General features: G+C 39.8%; 1 long non-coding RNA gene across 1 annotated transcript; it reads left to right on the forward strand.

Annotated features, from left to right (window-relative positions):
- The first annotated feature begins 354 nt into the window (after positions 1-354).
- On the forward strand, positions 355-5,478 carry LOC130458491 (uncharacterized). Its single transcript, XR_008917844.1, has 2 exons — positions 355-651; positions 4,944-5,478. It is a non-coding gene; the product is annotated as an uncharacterized LOC130458491 (long non-coding RNA).
- Positions 5,479-5,865: the final 387 nt, after the last annotated feature.

A 5,865-nucleotide genomic window follows, 5' to 3' on the forward strand; every position in this document is an offset into this window, starting at 1 on the left:
CACACTTTTCCCATTCTGTGATCCCAATATTGATTTCCTTTTTGGATTCCAAGCATAGGGCTTTACAATTTATTCCAATTAAATTTTGTCCTTCTGGATTTGGCCCAATATTTTAGAATGTTAAGGTCTTCTGGAATCCAATTCTACTGCCCAAAATATTAGCTTTCCATCTTACCTTCTTGTCAACTACAAATTTCATCAACATTCTATCTATAACTTCATCCACATAACTGATTATGGTGTAGAAATGAATGGGCCAAGTACAAATCAAATTGGATGGATGAGTACCCATTAATTATCACTCTCTGAGTCCAAATCTGCCTCTTAGCTATCCTATAGCCTTCTATAAGAAGACTCTCCTAACCCACACCACAAGTGTTAGTTTCTTGCCACTCTAACTACCTTTTATATAACTACCTAGTGTTTATACCAGAGCTGTAATGTGGTGTCTGGAACACTGCAGGTGACTAATAAGTGCTTATTGAGTCACCTAGGAGCCACAATGGATAGAATTCTGTACTAGTGGGGAATCAAAAGGAACAAGTTTTGACAGATACTTGAGAGAGAGGGAAAAGATAAAGAGTAACACCAATCCCAGCCCCAGGCCAGAGCTGTTTGAATGATAGAGTCAGATCTGAGTAGAGCCAAAGGGTATGAGAAAATCCCCTTCAGTCTCTTTCTTCTTTAGTTGATGTTATTTGTAATCCCCTCCTGGTACATTTAAGATGTCTGAGTCTTAAGTAAAGTAAAATAGCTATTTATTGGATAAGAGGTTAGGGTACAAATGAGGAGAGAGGAAACAGGAAGTCCCTGAGCTAACTCCCTGCTATAGATGTCTTCAGGGGTTTGAGACACAAGTCTGGGACTTAGTCCCAGACTATCTTAATGTCTTTGTAGATTCAAGAGGACGGTGTGTCTTGTCTCAGAGATATGGCTTGAATGAATTTTCTGAAGAATAGACAATTGCCTTCCCTGAAGGGAAGAAAGTCTCTATTCCACCACTGTAACACAGATGAATGGTCTGGATCTTTTCGTGCTCAACAAGGGATTTTTATATGGTAACTACGTAATCTCAATGAAGATTTTGCTCCTTCCCTCTTCAAGTCAAAGAGAAAAGACCCAGCAGCCTCTAACTGCTCCTCCTTTTCTTAACTGGAATGTTCAATCCCCATCCCCCGATGGCAGCAGAGTTCCATCTCATTTTTTCATGCGATAGCTTTGCAAAATCCAGTCTTTTCATTCATTTTATCATTTCTCTCATCCATAGTCCTAGGCCTTGAATCAGATGGACTGATCTTCCTGAGTTCAAATCTGGCCTCAGACATTTACTAGCTGGGTGACCTTGGGGAAGTTGTGTAACCCATTTGCCTCCATTTTCTTATCTGTAAAATGTGTAAAAGTAGCTGGGGAAGGAAATGGCAAACCAATCCAGTATCTTTTCCAAGAAAATCCCAAAAAGGGTCATGAAAAAGTCAGAGACAACTGAAAATAATTAAACAAAAAAAGTACTTATTTTTTATGCATTATGTATATAACTTATCCTCTATCTACTTGTATATGTGCAGGTTTTCTCCCTGAGAAAATATAAATCCCTATTGGATTGTTTCAATTCAATTTTTGTATTTATGTTCCTATAGCTAAAACTTAGTGCCTGGCACAAAGGTTTGTAAGGAAGTACCTGCTTGTTTACCAACTGACCAATTGAGGTCCCATTCCTCTGTTCCACAAAAACATTATGAGAGACTTTGTCTAGTGTAGGTGTTCTTAACATGGGGATCCATAAACTTATCTTTTAAATATTTTGATATGTATATTTCAATATAATTGGTTTTCTTTTTAATTCTATATATTGAATTTATGTATTTAAAAGCATTGTAATGAAATGAGGTCCATTAAGCTTCATCAGATTGCCCAAGGAATCTATAACACAAAATAAGTGAAAGATGCCTGTTCTAATGACTTTCTGAAATTCAAGTATTTGATATTCCCTCTATTATTTAAAAAAATCTATTGAAAAAAGGAAAATGGAATCAATGGAGGATGATCTGTTCTGTGTGAGTAGGAGCTGGGTCTCCATGATCATTGTACTTTTCTTATTTTAAACCCTTACTTTCTGTCTTAATATTGGTTCTAAGACAGAAGAGTGGCAAGGGCTAAGCAACTGGGGTTAAGTGATTTGTCCAGATTCACACAGTTAGGAAATGTCTGAGGTTAGATTTGAACCCAGGTCCTCTGGACTCCAAGTCTGGTACTCTGTCCAATGTGCTACCTAGCTTGCCCTTTTGTTGTTCTTTTTGATGAGAGCCTAAAAACCATCCAAACTTTGGGAATACTTCAGTAGCCCAACATTCATTGGGTCATCATCATTTCACCATTAGTACAGATGACAACTCATCTATGCCTTATTATTCTATAGGACTTTTGTCTAAAATCTCCCTATAAATCCTCCATGGAACATCTATGGCAAAAGCTGGAAGTTTTCCTTGCTCTTTTAAGGTTCCACTGGGGTATTCATATTGTCTTATCTTTCTCCTAGAATTTGCTCTCACTAATTTACCTCTTACTTCCTTTTCTGGTCATACATTTCTTGATAATTTATTTTATACCACTTCCCATTTGCAAATTATTGCTGGCAATATGCTGCAGTTTCCTTTGGGATATTAGAATTCTGTTTCTTTGGAGATTGCTTTGTTTCATGGTCCATGGCTATATAGCACCACTGGGACAATGCTGGTATTGAAAGTATAGGGCATGGGGATAGGAGGGTGGGGTTAAGTGACTTGCCCAGGGTCACACAGCTAGGAAGTATCTGAGGCCAGATTTGAAACCAGGACTTCCTGTCCCTAGGCCTGGCTCTCAATCTACTGAGAAACCTAGCTATCCTCTATCTTAAGTTTTTGGGTCCTGAATGGGGCCATTGCATCAGCAGACCATTTTCTATCCTGGGTATCCTTTATTAGATATATAGCTTTGGATATCTCCCTTAACTTCTCTGAGCCTGAGTATCATCCCCCCCCCCTTATAAAATGGAATATATAATGAATGAAATACAATATAATAGTGCCTGCCCAGTTTATCTTCTAGTTACAAGTGTGAATGAAAATATGTATGTAAAATTATTTTGTATGTAAAATATATTATTTCTTAAGGTCACCTAGTCAATTCGGGCTATACCTCGAATCCAGCCCCCTTGATTCCCAGCCTAGGATTTTTTCTACCACATCAGGCTGATAAATACCCAACAGGAAGGCTCCAGCTTAAATGCCCGCATCAGTCATTAAACCCATTCAGTAATGTTCTGGGGAATATTGGTTCAGTTTAAATTCCTTGGCATCCTCTTCAGGATCATATTTCAGAGAAGAACTTGATGCTAGACCTCTATGCCCAAATGGACTCAAGAGAGATAACTTCAAATGTATTTCTTCTTGTTTTTCTAAATGAAATAGGAACCAGTACTTAACAATAAGCCAACCGCCCCACAAACCCAAAAACAACTCTACTGAAACTATGTGCCATTTCCTATCAAGACCCACATTTTCTGGGCTAATTAAAAAGAATGTTGTATTGACAAAAGATCATTTTAAAATGACACTGATAGTGTTTAGACATTGTCATAACATCAGCCGGCAGATCTCTAATTTGCAAATTTTGCTAAAGCTTTTGCCAATTAAAACCCCTTCAAGGCGCTCTCAAATGCTGCCAATGATGGTTGATAGACCGCATGGTAATGCCATGATCACATTAAAATCTCACCCTGTTGCATGTTCCGTAAGGTTTGAGACAGAGATGAGGGCAGGCACATCTACAAAGCTCAGGCCACTCAGTCAATCAAGCCAGATTGTAAGAGAGTCTGTGCACGTATGTGTACGTGCGTGAGTGTGTGTGTGTGTGTGTGTGTGTGTGTGTGTGTGTGTGTGTGTGTGTGTGTGTGTGTAAGGGAGGGAAAAGGTAGGAGAAATCTCTGTTTGCTAAAGTAGAAGTAAATAACTAGAGATTTCTGAGAAATTCTGTAGGAAATGACCGTCCTGGAAATCTGATCACTTCAGTTTTCTCTTGCTTCTGATTACAAACATCTCCCCTTCAGGTAAACTTTTGACATGGGAATGAGGGAGAAAGGTAGAAGAGGGGATCGTTGTAAACTACTTACAGTTCACTAAAGCAACAGATGCCAAAGAGTGTGCCAACATTTGCCCACTAGCCTGCCCAGGCAGCTCAGACTTCCCCATGGAAGATAAAGAGCAATCAGTGTCTGGGAGTCATATAACCAACCTTTACCTCTGTGATATCATCTTTAATGCCAGCCCACCATGATGGAGTGCTGGACAGAGGCTGTGTGACCTGGCATAGAACTGTAAGATTCAAAGAATTTCGAAAACCTCACACTCTGTTTCTGCAGCTGACCATATACCAGTCACTCCAAAGAGAATGGCTTTTTCTAATTTCCCCACCAAACGTATAACGAAAACTTTTTTTTTTATTACAACACATGGCTCTTATATGTGTCAAAAAAGTCATCTCTAACATATGAGAAGCAGAATTAAATCGTATGGGATATATGTCCAGATGGACCTGCAGGAGCTGGCTCATGGGGTGTACCTCAAGCAACTTCCAAGGACATGTGTGGTTCTGTGCTTAAGGACTTGCTACTTTGGTTTGTCTCAGTCTAGGATCCTCCAGGACGCAGAGGGTCGGGGAAGAAGAAAAGGAAGAGCAGGGTGCTATGTCAGAGAGCGTCCAGCTCAGGCTCTTCCTTTGAATCCCTAAGTGGCATCATGTAACCCTAGGAATTGCCATTAGAGAAGGCTAGCCTTTGCTGACCTCTCAGTAAAAAAAAAGTTGCTCCCATGTGTCATTTGTGGCAGAGGCTCTGCTAGGTGAGCTGAACCTGGACATTAAGGTTCTTTCCTGTCTTTTCTGCTTTGAATTTCCTTCTTTGACCTAAGGTCACCACACAGACATCTGAAAAATGGACGTGTCCAGACTTGGAGGCAGTCTCTGGAGCTTGAGGAGTTAGAGTTCATGGGTTCCTCAGTCAGGACTGGAAGTATAATGGAGAGTGTCCTCTATGTCCTTCACAACTCTTTCTGGGAAAGAATATAACCATCTACAGCAAGATGAGCTCAAGCCAAGAGTTGCCACATGACAAGAACCTGGAGGGAATTTTTGGACAGGACGGAGAAAAGGTAAACTAGAAATGCTTCTTCTGCTGTACCTGCAAACTACATCATGTCTTTGTTTTAGGCAGCCACCTCCTGAGAGATTATCAGAGTAGTTATGTGACTACTGCTGCCTGTTCAAAATTTTCTGCCAATGAAACTTGTGGGTTTTGTGTTGTGGGGTACTGGCAAATGTTTAACAGTTGGGAGCTCAGGGAGTTGGGAATTGCATATGTGACGCACTTTTAATTTTTATCTGTATTATTAACATTTTCTTTTTTCTTTTCTTTGGTTTTGTCAAATCAATAAAACAGTAAATCAAGCCCTGATTTGTAGTGTTTGGTGATTAACAAGGTATAAATTCTGACACCAAAAATTTAATAAATTCCCCTAGAGAGAGGTAGGGTAGAGCTGGCTCCAGAATACAACCCTATATGTGTTAGGCATGCCTTAAAAATCCTTACCTTCTGTCTTAGAATCAATACTGTGTATTGGTTTCAAGGCAGAAAGGGCTAGGCAATTGGGGTTAAGTGACTTGACCAGGGACACATAGCAAAGAAGTGTCTGAGGATAAATTTGAACCCAGGACCTCCCATCTCCAGAGCTTCCTCTCTCTCAGCTTAGCTGTCCCATAAATTTTGTGGTTCATGGTTCACTTCACTTCAAGATCAAATACATCCAGGCTGGGTGAGGGGGATTAACATTTTAT

This window comes from Monodelphis domestica, chromosome 3 (assembly GCF_027887165.1).
Source record: "Monodelphis domestica isolate mMonDom1 chromosome 3, mMonDom1.pri, whole genome shotgun sequence".
In the NCBI taxonomy this organism is placed as follows: domain Eukaryota; kingdom Metazoa; phylum Chordata; class Mammalia; order Didelphimorphia; family Didelphidae; genus Monodelphis; species Monodelphis domestica.